Source organism: Triticum aestivum, chromosome 7D (assembly GCF_018294505.1).
Source record: "Triticum aestivum cultivar Chinese Spring chromosome 7D, IWGSC CS RefSeq v2.1, whole genome shotgun sequence".
NCBI classification, from domain to species: Eukaryota; Viridiplantae; Streptophyta; class Magnoliopsida; order Poales; family Poaceae; genus Triticum; species Triticum aestivum.
This window is the reverse complement of record NC_057814.1, coordinates 522,224,699-522,246,096: the sequence shown is the minus strand read 5'-3', so window position 1 is coordinate 522,246,096 and position 21,398 is coordinate 522,224,699.

The window sequence follows — 21,398 nt, the reverse complement described above, 5'->3', positions numbered from 1 at the left end:
CATGGTAGCCATTCAAGAAACGATGCATACTGAATTCTCCCTGTCGGAGCTTGAGCATCTGAGCTCCGACCTGTTCGCCTGGCACTGGCTCCCTTCTAGTGGGAGTACAGGTCACTCGGGTGGCATCCTCCTAGGTGTGAAGGATGCCACCCTTGAGGTTGGGGGCATGGACCAGGGCGAGTTCTTTGTTAGCATGGAGATCTTCGAAAGGTCCCTAAATTTAAAATGGGAGATCATTGCGGTCTATGGTCCGGCCGACCACCGCAGGTTGGAGACCTTCCTCGCTGAGCTCCGAAGGAAGGTTGCATCGGCCCAGTTTCCGGTAGTAGTGTGCGGCGATTTCAACCTCATCCGGACGGAAGAAGACAAGAGCAATAATCTAGTGAACTTTCCTCGGATGCAATTATTCAATGATTGCATCGCTGATATGGGGCTGCGGGAACTCGATCGTGTCGGGGCCAGGTTCACGTGGACTAACCGCCAAGTTGATCCGACTCGCTCGGTCCTCGATCGAGTTTTCGCCTCCCCTGAGTGGGACATTAGGTGTCCCCTAGCATCGCTACGAGCAATCACGCGGATTGGTTCCGACCACGTGCCCCTTCTCCTCTGTTCGGAGAATGAGCGCCCCCCTCTGCCACCACGCTTCCGTTTCGAGACGTTCTGGTTGCGCCAACCAAGCTTCACCGTCGCGGTGGTCGCCAGGTGGCGTGAGGCGAGGGACGCCCCCCATAGGGCCCTGTTGGCCGTCGATTCTTGGCATTTCTGCGCCAAGCGGTCGCGACAATTCATGAAAGGATGGGGCGCTAACGTGGGTCGGGACATTCGCGAGCGGAAGAAGGCTCTCCTTGAGGGCATCCAGGCCCTCGACCTGTGGGCTGACACCGCTGGTCTTTCGGCAGACGAGTGGATGCTTAGGTACGACTTGGAAGATCAGCTCACGGTCATCTACACTTACGAGGAGGCTTACTAGCGCTTGCGAGGTACGCAGAATTGGGTCCTCAAGGGGGACGCTAATACTACCTACTTCCAGGCTATTGCTAATGGCCGTAGGCGCCGCAATTCCATCCCCCTCCTATGGGATGGTCCGACCCTTCTTCAGCGACCGGAGGACATCCGGGCGCATGTTGATGGCTTCTACCGAGACCTATTCTCTGCCTTCCCTCATGGAGGTCTTGCCCTTGCGCAAGATATTTGGCCTGCCCACTACTGCGTCTCGTCTGCGGATAACGCGGCCCTCACGGCCCCGTTCTCGGAGGAGGATGTTTGGGCGGCTATTAAGGGCATGAACCCCTCCTCGGCCCCAGGCCCGGATGGCCTCCCAGTGAAGTTCTTCCAGACCTTCTGGGAGGTGATCAAACCCGAGGTGATGGCCCTATTCGACGAGTTCATGGCTGGGACCATTGACCTCGGCCGGCTGAACTATGGGGTAATCACTCTCATCCCTAAGGTGACGGGTGCCTCGGACATCCGGCAATTCCGGCCGTTACAATGATTAACGTCATCTTCCGCATCCTAGCCAAGGGGTACGCCATTAGGGTGGCCCCTATAGCTGATCGGATCACTCACCCTGATCAGTCGGCCTTCATCCAGGGCCGCTATATCCTTGATGGAGTCCTAGTGTTCCACGAAGCTCTCCATGAGGTGCACTCCAAACACCTCAAGGCAGTCTTCCTGAAACTGGACTTCGACAAGGCTTATGACACGGTCAGCTGGACCTTCCTTCGGGAATGTTTGCTTCGGAAAGGCTTCGACGATCGGTGGGTGACCAGAGTAATGCAGATGGTATCTTCAGGCCGCACAACGGTGAACATTAATGGGGAGATCGGCCCATTCTTCCCCACGTTCTGTGGGGTCCGCCAGGGCGACCCCTTCTCCCCATTCCTGTTCAACATAGTTGTTGATGCGCTGGTGGCCATACTCGATAAGGCCAAGGCGGCGGGACACATTAAGGGGATTGTCCCGCACCTTGTTGGAGACAGTGGGGTCTCTCTCCTCCAATATGCAGACGACACCATTATCATGGTGGAGGGCTCTAAGAGTGATATCTCGAACCTCAAGTTCCTCTTATTGTGCTTCCAGCAGATGTCCGGCCTTAGAATCAACTTCGACAAGAGTGAGGTTATGATCTTGGGCTACGCCCAAGACGAGTGATAGAGCATAGCGGACTGGCTTAACTGCCAGCTTGGGTGCTTCCCCACGACTTATCTGGGGATACCCATTAGTGACATCAGGCTTACGGTGGCCGAGCTGCGCCCCACGGTGGGGAAGCTCCAACACCGGATCGAGCCCTGGCAGGGTCGGTGGCTCTCGAAAGTGGCCCGTTCGGTGCTCATTAACTCGTCCCTCTCTAGCCTCCTATTATTCATCATGAGCTTCTACAGCCTTCCGAAGACTCTTCATCACGAGATTGCCACCGTTCAGGGGCGCTTTTTCTGGGCCGGCGAGGGAGATAAGCAGAAATACCACATGGTCAGGTGGTCTGAGATCTGCAAACCTCGCGACCAAGGCGGCCTCGGGATCATGTCCTCCAAACGCATGAATATTGCCCTTCTGACTCGGTGGCTCTCGAGGATTAGCAACGGAGATGGTGGCCTGTGGCTGCGCATTATTCGGCAGAAATACCTCCGAGGCCAGCCTCTCGCCTTCTGTCAGCGATCTGGGGGCTCCTAGTTCTGGCAATTCATCATTTAGCTCCTCCCTGTCCTCCGGATCGGGACCTCGATCGAGATTGGTTCCGGCACCGCCACACTGTTCTGGTTCGATCGCTGGACTAGTGACACACCCCTGGCGGCCCGCTTTCCGGACCTGTTCTCCATCGCAGTTGCCCCTCAGATCTCCGTGGCGACCGCCCTTATTGACTTAGGGCGCCTTGCGTTCCGGAGGCCTTTTGGTCCTGCTGAGAATGCGGACTGGCAGGAGTTGCTTGACTGTATTGCTCTTCATGAGCCGGATCTCACGTCTGACGATGACCGCGCCAGGTGGCGCCTCGAGCCGTCCGGTCAATTCTCCACCAAATCCCTCTATCTAGCCATCGCCCCCTCGCTCGGCCATGAGGCTCTTTCCTCCATTTGGGAGATTCGCCTCCCCTTGAAAATTAGGATCTTCCTGCGGCAGTGGATTCGCGCCCGCCTCCCTTCTGGCGTTGAGGTTCTGAAGCGCAATGGCCCTGGTGATGGGCGTTGCCTGTTCTGTGGGCCTGAAGAATATTCGAACCATATCTTCTTCACCTGCGTGTCTGCGCAGTTCCTATGGAGCTGTTTCCGCGAGATTGTGGGTGGAAGCTGGGTTCATACCAACTTCCCCGCTCTCTTTGCCGAACTCCAGGCGACCCCCCCCCCCCCCCCGCGTTACGCCATATTAGGTGGCTGACCATTGGGGTCCTTGCCTGGACGCTGTGGACTGTTAGGAATAAACTTGTGATTCAGCGTATCCCTCTTCGTCGTGCTACTGACGCTTTGTTCAAATGGTCTGGTTACTTGCAGCTTTGGCGGCCGCTTAGCCGCCCCAGGGAGAGAGACGCATCACCTCCATCATCACACAGCTTCGCGATGGCTCTCCGGATGGCTCCGCCGCTCCCACCACCACCGCCTGAGCCAGATTAGCTCTTCTTCATCATCGTCGCCGCCGCCGTTTGTTGTCTGTGTGTCCCTTGTTGCTTTGTTGGGCTTGTTGTGATGTGCCCACAACTGAACCTGTGTTGTGTGTTGTGTTTCGTGCGTTTGTGTTGGACCTTCGTGCGGTGGCGTTGGGTGTGTGTGTTTCGGATGATATCTTGTGGACTTTGTGCTCGGTGTTGCTTTATTTATAAATCGGGGCGAAAGCCTTTTTGGTATCTACCCGTGAGAGCCCTCGGACGCCGTGAGGTGGCTGTTTCCATAGAGATAATTGAACGTGAGATTATAGACAGCGAATTTCCAGATGATTTTCGGAATACGGATTTGCTAATTCTCGTCTGGATGAGTTTGGACGTGAGTAATGAGCTGACGTTCACTTAGGAAGGTCGCTCGAGCGAACCATCGTTTTCAGCCAGGTAGACGAACGCTTTCGCTCGCACAGAAAGGTCACACCCAGGGAACGCTTCAGAATTACCATGCGAAAACAGGTAATTTATCATGTTGTTGCGTAAGGATTTGTCTTGTTTTTAAATAAAAATCTCATGTTGTATAAAAAAATTGTCAAGAAATTGCCATGCTTTAGCACAGTAATTGTTGTGCTTTTTCCCATATTTGCCATGATTGCAGCACGAAAATTGCCAGCCCAACAGTTGAGTATATGATTATTAGGAAGTACTTCCTCCGTCCCAAAATACTTGTCCCTTGAATGGGTGTATCTAGCACAAGTTAGTGCAAGATACATCCATTTAAGGGGCAAGGTTGAGACAAGATTTCTCGGATGGAGGGAGTATATGATAGACTAGGATTTGATCCTTGCTTGTCTTGTACTTCAAGTTAGTCATTGTACTCCTATATATATATAAGCAATACAACGAACTATTCCACCAATATCTCTCCCCCCTTCTAACATGGTATTGGCCTAACCGGTCTAACCTTAGCCGCCACCCGCCGCTTCCGCCCTGCACGCTGTCCCCGGGGCGGTCGGCTTCCATGACCGCCGCCGGGGGCCATGCCGCCCGTACCTAGGGTTCGTCCGCCGGCCGTGTTGACCGGCTGCCCTACAGAGTCTTTTTCCCGATCCTTTGATCCGGATTTCTCTCTCTTGCCGGTTGTCTTATCGGCGTTTCTTTTTGGTTTTCCGATCTAAGATCGGCTTGCGTCGCCCATCACCGCCATCAACACCCGCGCGCCTCTACTCCGACACCGGCGCGACCACCCGGCCTCCTCCCCGATCCGGCGGCCTCGCGCGATGCTGCGGCCCTTCCTAGTTGTCGTTTGCACGCAGGCCCTTCCCAATCGTCGTTTGCGCGCCGGCCCGCCCGACGATCTGCGTCGGCCTCGCCGCCCTGCTCCGACCGGAACTCCTGCGCGACCGCCCGGCCTCCGCCCCGACTCGGCGGCCTCGCGCCATGCAGCGGCCCATCATAGCCGTCGTTCGCGCATCAGCTTGCCCGTCGATCTAGGCCGGCTGTCGCCGCCCTGCTACGAACAGGACTCCGTGATACGTCTCCAACGTATCTATAATTTTTGACTGTTCCATGCTATTATATCATCTGTTTTGGATGTTTAATGGGCTTTATTATACACTTCTATATTATTTTTGGGACTAACCTACTAACCAAAGGCCCAGTGCAAATTGCTGTTTTTTTGCCTATTTCAGTGTTTCGCAGAAAAGGAATATCAAACGGAATCCAAACGGAATGAAACCTTCGGGAGAGTTATTTTTGGAACAAACATGATCCAGGAGACTTGGAGTGGACGTCAAGGTAGCAACGAGGCGGCCACAAGGCAGGGAGGCGCGCCCCCACCCTCGTGGTCCCCTCGTAGCTCCACCAACCTACTTCTTTCGCCTATATATACTCATATACCCCGAAAACATCCGAGAGCACCACGAAACCCAATTTCCACCGCCGCAACCTTCTATACCCGTGAGATCCCATCTTGGGGACTTTTTCGGCGCTCCGCCGGAGGGGGAATCGATCACGGAGGGCTTCTACATCAACACCATGGTCTCTCCTATGATATGTGAGTAGTTTACCACAGACCTTCGGGTCCATAGTTATTAGCTAGATGGCTTATTCTCTCTTTTTGGATCTCAATACAATGTTCTCCTCGATCTTCTTGGAGATCTATTCGATGTAATTCTTTTTGTGGTGTGTTTGTCGAGATCCGATGAATTGTGGGTTTATGATCAAGATTATCTATGAACAATATTTGGTTCTTCTCTGAATTATTATATGTATGATTTAAATATCTTTGCAAGTCTCTTCGAATTATCAGTTTGGTTTGGCCTACTAGATTGATCTTTCTTGCAATGGGAGAAGTGCTTAGCTTTGGGTTCAATCTTGCGGTGTCCTTTCCCAATGACAGCAGGGGCAGCAAGGCATGTATTGTATTGTTTCCATCGAGGATAAAAAGATAGGGTTTATATCATATCACTTGAGTTTATCCCTCTACATCATGTCATCTTGCCTAATGCGTTACTCTGTTCTTATGAACTTAATACTCTAGATGCATGCTGGATAGCGGTCGATGTGTGGAGTAATAGTAGTAGATGCAGAATCATTTCGGTCTACTTGTCGCGGACGTGATGCCTATATACATGATCATGCCTAGATATTCTCATAACTATGCGCTTTTTTATCAATTGCTCGACAGTAATTTGTTCACCCACCGTAGATTATGCTATCTTGAGAGAAGCCACTAGTGAAACCTATGGCCCCGGGTATATCTTCCATCATATTATTTTCCTATCAATTTACTATTTCTTCCGTCTTTTATTTTGCAATCTTTACTTTCCAATCTATATCATAAAAATACCAAAAATATTTATTATCTCTATCAGGTCTCACTTTTGCAAGTGGCCGTGAAGGGATTGACAACCCCTTTATCGCGTTGGTTGCAAGGTTCTTATTTGTTTGTGTAGGTACGAGGCGACTTGTGTGTAACCTCCTACTAGATTGATACCTTGGTTCTCAAAAACTGAGGGAAATACTTACGCTACTTTGCTGCATCACCCTTTCCTCTTTAAGGGAAAACCAACGCATGCTCAAGAGGTAGCAAGAAGGATTTCTGGTGCCGTTGCCGGGGAGGTTTACGCCAAGTCAAGTCAAGATTTGATCTCCCACCAACGTGCGGATTTCTGGCGCCATTGCCGGGGAGATCTACGCTCAAGTCAAGACATACCAAGTACCCATCATAAACTCTTATCCTTCGCATTACATTATTTGCCATTTGCCTCTCATTTTCCTCTCCCCCCTTCATCTTTGCCTTTTCTTCGCCCTCCTTCCGTTCGATCTTGTGTTACCATGTGCCTTCTTTTTGCTTGCATCTTCGCTTGCTAAAAGTTTATGGATCCGCATCCCCTTGCTAATATTTTTAAGAGATCCAATTATGATGAACCAATTTCTAGTGATTTGAGTGCACTAGATTATCTTTATGAGGTTTTGCTTGAAATTCGTGAATCTGAAAATTGTGATGAAGAAATTTATGAAGAGATTCACGATAGCTCCTTGAATAAAAAGCATGATTGCAATGATTTTACTATAAATTCTCTTGATGTCAATTGTGCTAATAATATGCAAAACCCTAAGCTTGGGGATGCTAGTTTTGCTATGTCTACTACTTGTTGCAATGATCATGATTGGGGTGATTCTTCTTATGATCTTGAAAATTTATTTAAGCCCCATGATGAATATGAGACTGATAATAGTGTTTGCAATAATATTGAAAGTGGGTTTGTAAGAGTGTCAACTTTAGATCCGACATATTTGGAGAATGTTCAATCTTATGTATTTTTGATAAAAGTGGGTTTGGAGAGGTCATGACTTTAGTTAATGATATTCCCACTATTTTGGAAGAGTGTCAACTTTGCATGCATGTGGATCATGCAGAGAAAATTTTATGTGATAGCTATATTGTTGAATTTGAATATGATCCAACATGTAATTATTATGAGAGAGGAAAATATGGTTGTAGAAAATTTCATGTTACTAAATTACCTCTCTTCATGTTGAGATCGCTATTGTTTCTTTCTTCTTCCTTGCATATGGTAGTTTTTGCTTGCCTTGATAATTTGTTTGCTTATAAAATGTCTATGCATAGGAAGTATGTTAGACTTAAGTGTGTTTGTCACATGTTTTATGATGCTCTCTTTGTGCTTCAATTCTTGTCTTTCATGTGAGCATCATCGAAACTATCAATGCCTAGCTAGGGGCGTTAAACGATAGCGCTTGTTGGGAGGCAACCCAATTTTACTTTTGTTCCTTGTTTTTTGTTCATGTTTAGTAATAAATAATTCATCTAGCCTCTGTTTAGATGTGGTTTTATGTTTTAATTAGTGTTTGTGCCAAGTAGAACCAATAGGATCTTCTTGGGTGATAATTATTTGATCTTGCTGAAAAAGTCAGAAACTTTCTGCTCACGAAAACATTTGTTAAAAATCACCAGAAAGTGATAAAATACTGATTCAAATTGCAGTAGTTTAATAATAAAATTATCTAGGTCTTCCTATTTTTTTAGAATTTTTGGAGTTCAGAAGTTTGCGTTTTCGCTAACGGAGCTCATGAGATTTTCTGTTGAGTTTTGTGTTGTGAAGTTTTCAAATTTTTGGGTAAAGATTTGATGGATTTTGGAACAAGGAGTGACAACAGCCTAAGCTTGGGGATGCCCAAGGCACCCCAAGGTAAAATTCAAGGACAACCAAAAGCCTAAGCTTGGGGATGCCCTGGAAGGCATCCCCCTCTTTCGTCTTCGTCTATCGGTAACTTTACTTGAGGCTATATTTTTATTCACCACATGATATGTGTTTTGCTTGGAGCGTCTTGTATGATTTGAGTCTTTGCTTTTTAGTTTACCACAATCATCCTTGCTGTACACACCTTTTGGAGAGACACACATGAATTGGAATTTATTAGAATACTCTATGTGCTTCACTTATATCTTTTGAGCTAGATAATTTTGCTCTAGTGCTTCGCTTATATCTTTTAGAGCACGGTGGTGGTTTATTTTATAGAAATTATTGATCTCTCATGCTTCACTTATATTATTTTGAGTGTCTTTTAGAACAGCATGGTAATTCGCTTTGGTTAAAATTAGTCCTAAAGTGATGAGCATCCAAGATAGGTATAATAAAACTATCATATAAAGTGCATTGAATACTATGAGAAGTTTGATTCTTTATAATTGTTTTGAGATATGAAGATGGTGATATTAGAGTCATGCTAGTTGAGTAGTTGTGAATTTGAGAAATACTTGTGTTAAAGTTTATGATTCCCGTAGCATGCACGTATGGTGAACCGTTATGTGATGAAGTCGGAGCATGATTGATTTATTGATTGTCTTCCTTATGAGTGGCGGTCGAGGACGAGCGATGGTCTTTTCCTACCAATCTATCCCCCTAGGAGCATGCGCGTAGTACTTCGTTTCGATAACTAATAGATTTTTGTAATAAGTATGTGAGTTCTTTATGACTAATGTTGAGTCCATGGACTATACGCACTCTCACCCTTCCACCATTGCTAGCCTCTCTAATACCGCGCACCCTTCGCCGGTATCATACACCCACCATATACCTTCCTCAAAACTGGCACCATACCTACCTGTTATGGCATTTCCATAGCCATTCTGAGATATATTGCCATGCAACTTACCACCGTTCCGTTGTTATGACACGTTTCATCATTGTCATACTGCTTTGCATGATCATGTAGTTAACATCACATTTGTGGCAAAGTCACCTTTATAATTCTTTCATACATGTCACTCTTGATTCATTGCATATCTCGGTACACCGTCGGAGGCATTCACATAGAGTCATATTTTGTTCTAAGTATTGAGTTGTAATTTTTGAGTTATAAGTAAATAAAAGTGTGATGATCATCATTATTAGAGCATTGTCCCACGTGAGGAAAGGATGATGGAGACTGTGATTCCCCCATAAGTCGGCATGAGACTCCGGATGAAAAAAAGAAAAAAAAGAGGCCAAAAAAAGAGAAAAGGCCCAAACAAAAAATAAGAGAAAAAAGAGAAGGGACAATGTTACTATCCTTTTACCACACTTGTGCTTTAAAATAGCACCATGATCCTCATGATAGAGAGTCTCCTATGTTGTCACTTTCATATACTAGTAGGAATTTTACATTATAGAACTTGGCTTGTATATTCCAATAATGGGCTTCCTCAAATTGCCCTAGGTCTTCGTGAGCAAGCAAGTTGGATGCACACCCACTTAGTTTTTTTTGTTGAGCTTTCATACACTTATAGCTCTAGTGCATCCGTTGCATGGCAATCCCTACTCACTCACATTGATATCTATTGATGGGCATCTCCATAGCCCGTTGATACGCCTAGTTGATGTGAGACTATCTTCTCCTTTTTGTCTTCTCCACAACCACCCTTCTATTCCACATATAGTGCTATGTCTATGGCTCACGCTCATGTATTACGTGAAGATTGAAAAAGTTTGAGAATATCAAAAGTATGAAACAATTGCTTGGCTTTTCATCGGGGTTGTGCATGATTTAAATATTTTGTGTGATGAATATAGAGCATAGCCAGACTATATGATTTTGTAGGGATAACTTTCTTTGGCCATGTTATTTTGAGAAAACATGATTGATTTGTTAGTATGGTTGAAGTATTATTATTTTTATGTCAATATTAAACTTTTATCTTGAATCTTTCGGATCTGAACATTCATGCCACAATAAAGAAAATTACATTGAGAATTATGCTAGGTAGCATTCCACATCAAAATTGTGTTTTTATCATTTACCTACTCGAGGACGAGCAGGAATTAAGCTTGGGGATGCTTGATATGTCTCCAACGTATCTATAATTTTTGATTGTTCCATGCTATTATATTATCTGTTTTGGATGTTTAATGGGCTTTATTATACACTTTTATATTATTTTTGGGACTAACCTACTAACCAAAGGCCTAGTGCAAATTGCTGTTTTTTTTTGCCTATTTCAGTGTTTCGCAGAAAAGGAATATCAAACTGACGGAGTAATTGACCACGGGTACCCCGAAGACGGCAAGACAATATTTCAAGACATCGGGGCTAGCAAAGCCCCTCAGTCCGACTGCCCGGCTGCTCCTGCCGGCTCCCCGCCGACTGCTCCACCCGGCCGGCTGCCAGCTGACCGACTGCGCCAACCAGCCGGCTGCCGACTGCAGCCCGCCCGACACCGACAAGACCCCGATGAGACGGCCATACCGCGGACGAGACAGCTGTACCGCGACGCCATCATGTACAATGTCACTTGTTCCTGGGCACTATTTATGAAATGACCCAGGGGACAAGTGTAACACCCCACCATGCCTTGCCCATACCATCACTTAGCTTACTTCCTAAGCTAGCCATGCCTATATATATGGGCACACATCCATCCATCTAGGATGGACTCACGCACACACCCACAAGCAAGCTAGCTAGCAAGAGAGCTAGCTAGCCATCCATCCGTCCATTCCCACGGGCAAGCATGCCCAAGCACATCCATACGGCCAGAGGCAATGACCACCAGGCCACGTACATATACAAAGCCAGATGCATATGACACTGAGCTTAGATACAGCTCCAGGAGCACTCTGTACCAGATATACATACCAGATATACTCAGACATGTAGGAGTAGGGGTATTATCTCTCCGGAGAGCCCCAAACCTGGGTAAACTAGCGCGTGCTACTCGCATACCCGCTCCCGGGCCTATCAGCAGCAGTCTTACCCTCACACTAAGCCCTTGTGGCATCTGTCGACTCGCAAGCCCCCCGTGAGAATACCACGACAGTTGGCGCCCACCGTGGGGCGGTACTATGCTACCACGCTGCTGCTGGTTTCGCAGTCCGGGCGGGACCCTTTTTTCATCATCATCGCCACGGCGTCGCGTCGTCTCCTCGGTAGCGCTCGGGGGCTCGACATCGACCCGTCCCGGGAGTGACCGCGCGGGGCGGCGTGTCCTCGTCGTCGGCCTCGCCATCTTCGTCACCTCCGCCAAGGCGTCGCCGTCGCCTTTCCGGCGCGCCTGGGAGCTCAACATTGACTCGCCCCCAGGGCGGCCGTGCGGCATGTCGCGTCGTCGCCGTCTGCCTCCGCCTTCCTCGGACACGCCGTTCGTCTCGTCGCCGGCTTCGCTCTCTGCTCCTCGAGCCTCCCCTCCATGCGCAGGCAGGCTGGCCGCATCCGTCCCTATGCGTACACGCGCCTACGCCTAGCTAGCTAAGGCAATCGACTTGGCTGCATGCATGCTAGCTTAGCTAGCTAGCACATCTCGTGTGCACGCAGGCGGCTGGACGTCCGCCGCGCCCTCGTCCATCCCGTTGCACGCATCCAACATGAGCTCGCGCAGCCATGCTCCTCCGATGGCCTCCAGGCCGCCAGCTCTGCGCCCCTCTGCTCCGCTCCGCCGAGCACTGCCGCTACCTTCACCTGCCGCTGCTCCTACTATTTGCCGCCGCGCCCGCTGCAAATGTTCTGGCTCCTCACTGCTTGTACAGTGGCTGGACGCCCCCATACTCTGCTCACACAGTGGTTGGACACTGCTCATACGTCCCTCGTACAGTGGCCAGACACAACACAGACAACGCATGCGTGCACCCATGCCTACAGGTCCTGCTCGCCCACTGCTCTGCACGCCCGCGTACGCCCCGCCGCTCAGCCCCCGTGTGCCTGTGCACCGCGTCCTGGCCGCATGGTCCTGCTCGCACGTCGCTTGGCCTCCGTGTGCCCGCGCGCGTTGCTGGCCCGCGCTGCTCCCTGCCTTCCCTCCCCCGTTTCACCGCTCCGCGAGCGCGCGCTCCTCCGTGCCGTCCCGCCGCCCGGTGTTCGTCAGGTCCTACGCGCCTGGGTCTCCGCCTGGCCTCAGCGCCTTCATCGCCCGTCCGCTTCTTGTGCCCCTCGCGCCAGCTCGCCACCTCCGGCTGCGCTCCGTGCGCTCGGGCCGCCTGCCCCGCCCTTCCCAGCAGCGGCCGGCTTCACATCCGCACGCGGCCGGGTGCTCGGCACCCGCTAGCTCGGCCCCCGCGGCCGCCCGCCGCTTGGTCTGGCCGCTCCCGGCCAGCGCACGCGCCGACTCCGGTCCGCCCCGTCGCTGGCTCCCGCGCCCGGCCTCCTCCCTGGCGCCCGTCGCGCTCCCGCTGCCATGGCCGAGCCCCCGCCTGCCGGCTGCCGCCCTGTTCCGCGCCGGCTCCGGTCCACGGACGCGGCCAAGCCCCCGCCGCTGCGGCCGCCTGCTTCGATCGGGTGCTCATTGACAGGAGATGCCGGTCCGGCTGGGAAAAGAAGTGAGATGCCGGCTGCCCCACGCAAGGAAAAGAAGAAGCGGGGGCCGGCTGCTCGCTTGGGGCCGACTGAAAAAGTCAAAGGCCGAGTGTCAAAGGCCGGCTGACAAAAAAAAGGGGGAGAGAGGCCGGCTGCCGAGGAAGAAAAGAAACAGAACAGCATCCAGCCGGCTGCTCGTGTAGAAGAACGGTCGGGTGCCAGCATCCGGCATAAAAAAAGGCCGACTGCCTACTAGCCGTCTGAAGAAAAAAGATTTTGTCCAGTTGCCACCAGACCGCCGAAGAGACAAAGAAAAATTTCCGTTCGACTGGCAGCAGCCGGCCGAAGAGAAAAAATATCCGTCCACCGGCCGCAGAAAGAAAAGATTTTGTCCGGCTGCCAGAAGCCGGCCGAACAGAAAAAGAAAAAACGTTCGTCTGTTTGTCCGCCTGCTTCGCCATTTGGATGGCCAGACGCGACCCGGCTCGACCGCGTCCCACTCGCCGACTAGCCGGTCAAGCCCAACCGGCTGGACCCTCCTCGAGCGCCCGGAGGCTCGAGGGCTACACCCAGCGGGTGCGCCGGCGCGCTCCGCAAGCGCCGAGCCGCGCCGGCTGTCTTCGGCAACCTCCGCCTCGTCTGCGCCAAAAGCAATGTGAGCTCCTCACCCGCGTATTTTTGCACCACGCAAACACGGATAACCCCGAGCGACGCTCGGGGACCACCTCCACTTTTATTACAGTTGCACCACTGTTCGTCCCGGCGCCAGCTAGAGTTGGCCCGGAGGCTGGCCGCTTGGCCTGAGACGTTTGTTCCCGCAGACGGCTTAGTAGCATGCGCGGTACCAAAGGCTCACTCTTAGTCACAGACCGCAGAGCGGCTGTCCGGCTAGCAAGAGCGAACGCTGGAGGCCACCCACGCGAAAAACGTACGGGAAGAAAAACGGTTCGGGTGACCCGACTGTTTGCTTTATGAGTATCTGCTCGATTAAATTCGCTCCCGGAGTCTAAGTATTATACACCCCACTCCGCGGCCCACTCTCAGCCATAGACCACAGAGTGGCTGTCCGGCTAGCGGGAGCACAAGCCAAAGAGTGGAGGGAACATGAAAAAGATTGAAGGGGGCTCGGACGAAACCAAGTCGGCACCCTCCGCATAAAACTTGCAATGCTAAAAGCAAACATTTGATATATCTGCGCGGACTAACTTGGATTTTTGCATGATCATTTCCGTGGGGAACCCGCCTCCTCACTCGGAGGCTCGGAGGCTATGCCCAGTGGGTAAGCTGGCGCGCCCCCACTGGAAGCAAACCGCGCCGGCTGCAGCCCGCAGCCGTCTGTCAGCAACAGCATCAGTTGGCGGGTCCCGCATCCGCGCCCGACAGCTTCAGTCGGCGGACCCCACATCCGCGCCCGACAGCACCAGCCGGCGGATTTCGTGTCCGCGCCCGGCACCCTCGATGCCATCATCTGCACCAACAAACGCGAAAAGCCTCTGCCCAACTTTTCCAAGTTGGCCGGAGGCTCGGAGGCTAAACCCAGCGGGTGCGCTGGCGCGCCCCCGCCCGAAGCAAGCTACGCCGGCTGCGGCCTGCAGCCGGCTGTCACCGACATTTTCTACATCAACACCCGCCAAAAAACCTCCGTGCAACTTTGCCAAGTTGCCCGGAGGCTTGGAGGCTACTGACGGAGTAATTGACCATGGGTACCCCGAAGACGGCAAGACAATATTTCAAGACATCGGGGCTAGCAAAGCCCCTCAGTCCGACTGCCCGGCTGCTCCTGCCGGCTCCCCGTCTGACTGCTCCACCCGGCCGGCTGCCCGCTGACCGACTGCGCCAACCAGCCGGCTGCCGACTGCAGCCCGCCCGACACCGACAAGACCCTGACGAGACGGCCATACCGCGGACGAGACAGCTGTACCGCGACGCCATCATGTACAGTGTCACTTGTCCCTGGGCACTATTTATGAAGTGACCCAGGGGACAAGTGTGACACCCCACCATGCCTTGCCCATACCACCACTTAGCTTACTTCCTAAGCTAGCCATGCCTATATATATGGGCACACATCCATCCATCTAGGATGGACTCACGCACACACCCACAAGCAAGCTAGCTAGCCATCCATTCGCCCACTCCCACGGGCAAGCATGCCCAAGCACATCCATACGGCCAGAGGCAACGGCCACCAGGCCACGTACATATACAAAGCCAGATGCATATGGCACTGAGCTTAGATACAGCTCCAGGAGCACTCTGTACCAGATATAGATACCAGATATACTCATACATGCAGGAGTAGGGGTATTCTCTCTCCGGAGAGCCCCGAACCTGGGTAAACTAGCGCGTGCTACTCGCATACCCGCTCCCGGGCCTATCAGCAGCAGTCTTACCCTCACACTAAGCCCTTGTGGCATCTGTCGACTCGCAAGCCCCCCGTGAGAATACCACGACACAAACGGAATCCAAATGGAATGAAACCTTCGGGAGAGTTATTTTTGGAACAAACGTGATCCAGGAGACTTGGAGTGGACGTCAAGGATGCAACGAGCTGGCCACGAGGCAGGGAGGCGCGCCCCCCACCCTCGTGGGCCCCTCGTAGCTCCACCGACCTACTTCTTTCGCCTATATATACTCATATACTCCGAAAACATCCGAGAGCACCACGAAACCCTATTTCTACCGCCGCAACCTTCTGTACCCATGAGATCCCATCTTGGGGCCTTTTCCGGTGCTCCGCCAGAGCGGGAATCGATCATGGAGGGATTCTACATCAACACCATGGCCTCTCCGATGATGTGTGAGTAGTTTACCACAGACCTTCGGGTTCATAGTTATTAGCTAGATGACTTCTTCTCTCTCTCTTTGGATCTCAATACAAAGTTCTCCTCGATCTTCTTGGAGATCTATTCGATGTAAATTTTTTGCGATGTGTTTGTCGAGATCTGATGAATTGTGGGTTTATGATCAAGATTATCTATGAACAATATTTGGTTCTTCTCGGAATTCTTATATGTGTGATTTAAATATCTTTGCAAGTCTCTTCGAATTATCAGTTTGGTTTGGCCTACTAGATTGATCTTTCTTGCAATGGGAGAAGTGCTTAGCTTTGGGTTCAATCTTGCGGTGTCCTTTCCCAGTGACAGCAGGGGCAGCAAGGCACGTATTGTATTGTTTCCATCAAGGATAAAAAGATGGGGTTTATATCATATTGTTGGGGAACGTAGTAATTTCAAAAAAATTCCTACGCACACGCAAGATCATGGTGATGCATAGCAACGAGAGGGGAGAGTGTTGTCCACGTACCCTCGTAGACCGACAGCGGAAGCGTTATCACAACGCGGTTGATCTAGTCGTACGTCTTCACGATCCGACCGATCAAGTACCGAACGTACGGCATCTCCGAGTTCTACACACGTTCAGCTCGATGACGTCCCTCGAACTCCGATCCAGCCGAGTGTTGAGGGAGAGTTTCGTCAGCACGACGGCGTGGTGACGATGATGATGTTCCACCGACGCAGGGCTTCGCTTAAGCTCCGCAACGGTATTATCGAGGTGTAATATGGTGGAGGGGGGCACCGCACACGGCTAAGAGATCTCAAGGATCAATTGTTGTGTCTCTGGGGTGCCCCTGCCCCCGTATATAAAGGAGCAAGGGAGGAGGAGGCCGGCCCTAGGAGGGGGCGCACCAAGTGTGGAGTCCTACTAGGACTCCCTAGTCCTAGTAGGATTCCACCTCCCATATGGAATAGGAAAAGAGGAAGGGAAAAAGAGAAGGAAGGAAGGGGGCGCCCGCTTTCCCTAGTCCAATTCGGACCAGACCAAGGGGAGGGGTGCGGCCACCCTTGAGGCCCTTTTCCTTCTTTCCCGTATGGCCCAATAAGGCCCAATACGTATTCCCGTAACTCTCCGGTACTCCGAAAAATACCCGAATCATTCGGAACCTTTCCGAAGTCCGAATATAGTCGTCCAATATATCGATCTTTACGTCTCGGCCATTTCGAGACTCCTCGTCATGTCCCCGATCTCATCCGGGACTCCGAACTCCTTCGGTACATCAAAACTCAATAAAACTGTCATCGTAACGTTAAGCATGCGGACCCTACGGGTTCGAGAACTATGTAGACATGACCGAGACACGTCTCCGGTCAATAATCAATAGCGGGACCTGGATGCCCATATTGGCTCCCACATATTCTACGAAGATCTTTATCGGTCAGACCGCATAACAACATACGTTGTTCCCTTTGTCACCGGTATGTTACTTGCCCGAGATTTGATCGTCGGTATCTCGATACCTAGTTCAATCTCGTTACTGGCAAGTCTCTTTACTCGTTCCGTAACACATCATCCCGCAACTAACTCATTAGTCACAATGCTTGCAAGGCTTATAGTGATGTGCATTACCGAGTGGGCCCAGAGATACCTCTCCGACAATTGGAGCGACAAATCTTAATCTCGAAATACGCCAACCCAACAAGTACCTTTGGAGACACCTGTAGAGCATCTTTATAATCACCCATTTACGTTGTGACGTTTGGTAGCACACAAAGTGTTCCTCCGGTAAATGGGAGTTGCATAATCTCATAGTCATAGGAACATGTATAAGTCATGAAGAAAGCAATAGCAACATACTAAACGATCGAGTGCTAAGCTAACGGAATGGGTCAAGTCAATCACGTCATTCTCCTAATGAGGTGATCTCGTTAATCAAATGACAACTTATGTCTATGGCTAGGAAACATAACCATCTTTGATTAACGAGCTAGTCAAGTAGAGGCATACTAGTGACACTCTGTTTGTCTATGTATTCACACATGTATTATGTTTCCGGTTAATACAATTCTAGCATGAATAATAAACATTTATCATGATATAAGGAAATAAATAATAACTTTATTATTGCCTCTAGGGTATATTTCCTTCAGTCTCCCACTTGCACTAGAGTCAATAATCTAGTTCACATCGCCATGTGATTTAACATGAATAGTTCGCATCACCATGTGATTAACACCCATAGTTCACATCGTCATGTGACCATCACCCAAAGGGTTTACTAGAGTCAGTAATCTAGTTCACATCGCTATGTGATTAACACCCAAAGAGTACTAAGGTGTGATCATGTTTTGCTTGTGAGATAATTTTAGTCAGCGGGTCTGTCACATTCAGATCCGTAAGTATTTTGCAAATTTCTATGTCTACAATGCTCTGTATGGAGCTACTCTAGCTAATTGCTCCCACTTTCAATATGTATCTAGACCGAGACTTAGAGTCATCTAGATTAGTGTCAAAACTTGCATCGACGTAACCTTTTACGACGAGCCTTTTGTCACTTCCATAATCGAGAAACATATCCTTATTCCAGTAAGGATAATTTTGACCGCTGTCCAGTGATCTACTCCTAGATCACTATTGTACTCCCTTGCCAAAATCAGTGTAGGGTATACAATAGATCTGGTACACAGCATGGCATACTTTATAGAACCTATGGTTGAGGCATAGGGAATGATTTTCATTATTTTTCTATCTTCTGCCGTGGGTTTTGAGTCTTACTCAATTTCACACCTTGTAACACAGGCAAGAAACTCTTTCTTTGACTGTTCCATTTTGAACCACTTCAAAATCGGTATGTACTCATTGAAAAAACTTATCAAGCGTCTTGATCTATCTCTATAGATCTTGATGCTCAATATGTAAGCAGCTTCACCGAGGTCTTTCTTTGAAAAACTCCTTTATGCTTTGCAGAATAATTCTACATTATTTCCGATCAACAATATGTCACTTACGTATACTTATCAGAAGGTTGTAGTGCTCCCACTCACTTTCTTGTAAATACAGGCTTCACCGCAAGTCTGTATAAAACTATATCCTTTGATCAACTTATCAAAGCGTATATTCCTACTCCGAGATGCTTGCACCAGTCCATAGATGGATCGCTGGAGCTTGCATATTTTGTTAGCACCTTTAGGATTGACAAAACCTTCTGGTTGCATCATATACAACTCTTCTTTAATAAATCCATTAAGGAATGCAGTTTTGTTTATCCATTTTCCAGATTTCATAAAATGCGACAATTGCTAACATGGTTCGGACAGACTTAAGCATCGCTGCGAGTGAGAAAATCTCATCGTAGTCAACACCTTGAACTTTGTCAAAAACCTTTTTCCGACAAGTCTAGCTTTGTAGATAGTAACACTACTATCAGCGTCCGTCTTCCTCTTGAAGATCCATTTATTTTCTATGGCTTGCCGATCATCGGGCAAGTCAACCAAAGTCCACACTTTGTTCTCATACATGGATCTCATCTCAGATTTCATGGCCTCAAGCCATTTTGCGGAATCTGGCCTCACCATCGCTTCTTCATAGTTCGTAGGTTCGTCATGGTCTAGTAACATAACCTCCAGAATAGGATTACCGTACCACTCTGGTGCGGATCTTACTCTGGTTTACCTACGAGGTTTGGTAGTAACTTGATCTGAAGTTTACATGATCATCATCATTAACTTCCTCACTAACTGGTGTAGAAGTCACAGGAACAGATTTCTGTGATCCAATAAGGGAGCAGGTACAGTTACCTCATCAAGTTCTACTTTCCTCCTACTCACATCTTTCGAGAGAAAACTCCTTCTCTAGAAAGGATCCATACTTAGCAACGAATGTCTTGCCTTCGGATCTGTGATAGAAGGTGTACCCAATTGTCTCCTTTGGGTATCCTATGAAGACACATTTCTCCGATTTGGGTTTGAGCTTATCAGGATGAAACTTTTTCACATAAGCATCGCAACCCCAAACTTTAAGAAACGACAACTTTGGTTTCTTGCCAAACCACAGTTCATAAGGCGTCGTCTCAACGGATTTTGATGGTGCCCTATTTAACGTGAATGTAGCTGTCTCTAATGCATAACCCCAAAACGATAGTGGTAAATTGGTAAGGGACATCATAGATTGCACTATATCCAATAAAGTACGGTTATGATGTTCGGACACACCATTATGCTGTGGTGTTCCAGGTGGCGTGAGTAGTGAAACTATTTCACATTGTTTTAACTGAAGGCCAAACTCGTAACTAAAATACTCTTCTCCACGATCAAATCGTAGAAACTTTATTTTCTTGTTACGATGATTTTTGCTTCATTCTGAAATTATATGAACTTTTCAAATGTTTCAGACTTCTGTTTCATTAAGTAGATATACCCATATCTGCTCAAATCATCTGTGAAGGTCAGAAAATAAAGATACCTGCTACGAGCCTCAATATTCATCGGACCACATACATCTGTATGTATGATTCCCAACAAATCTGTCGCTCCCTCCATAGTTCCGGAGAACGGCGTTTTAGTCATCTTGCCCATGAGGCACGGTTCGCAAGCATCAAGTGATTCCAAAATCCCATCAGTATGGAGTTTCTTCATGCGCTTTACACCAATATGACCTAAACGGCAGTGCCACAAATAAGTTGCACTATAATTATTAACTTTGCATCTTTTGGCTTCATTATTATGAATATGTGTATCACTACGATCGAGATCCAACAAACCATTTTCGTTGGTGTGTATGACCATAGAAGGTTTTTATTCATGTTAAACAGAACAACAATTGTTCTCTAACTTAAATGAATAACCGTATTGCAATAAACATGATCAAATCATATTCATGCTCAACGCAAACACCAAATAACACTTATTTAGTTTCAACACTAATCCCGAAAGTATAGGGAGTGTGCGATGATGATCATATCAATCATGGAACTACTTCCAACACACATCGTCACCTCTCCTTTTACTAGTCTCTGTTTATTCTGCAACTCCCGTTTCGAGTTACTACTCTTAGCAACTGAACCAGTATCAAAATACCAAAGGGTTGCTATAAACATTAGTAAAGTACACATCAATAACACGTATATCCAATATACCTTTGTTCACTTTGCCATCCTTCTTATCCACCAAAAACTTGGAGCAGTTCCGCCTCCAGTGACCAGTCCCTTTGCAGTAGAAGCACTTAGTCTCAGGCTTAGGTACAGATTTGGGCTTCTTCACTTGAGTAGCAACTTGCTTGCTGTTCTTTTTGAAGTTCCCCTTCTTCCCTTTGCCCTTTTCTTGAAACTAGTGGTCTCGTCAACCATCAACACTTGATGTTTTTCTTGATTTCTACCTTCGTCGATTTCAGCATCACGAAGAGCTCGGGAATTACTTTCGTCATCCCTTGCATACTATAGTTCATCACGAAGTTCTACTAACTTGGTGATGGTGACTAGAGAATTCTGTTAATCACTATTTTATCTCGAAGATTAACTCCCACTTGATTCAAGCGATTGTAGTACCCAGACAATCTGAGCACATGCTCACTAGTTGAGCGATTCTCCTCCATCTTTTAGCTATAGAACTGGTTGGAGACTTCATATCTCTCAACTTGGGTATTTGCTTGAAATATTAACTTCAACTCCTGGAACATCTTATATGGTCCATGACGTTCAAAACGTCTTTGAAGTCCCGATTCTAAGCCGTTAAGCATGGTGCACTAAACT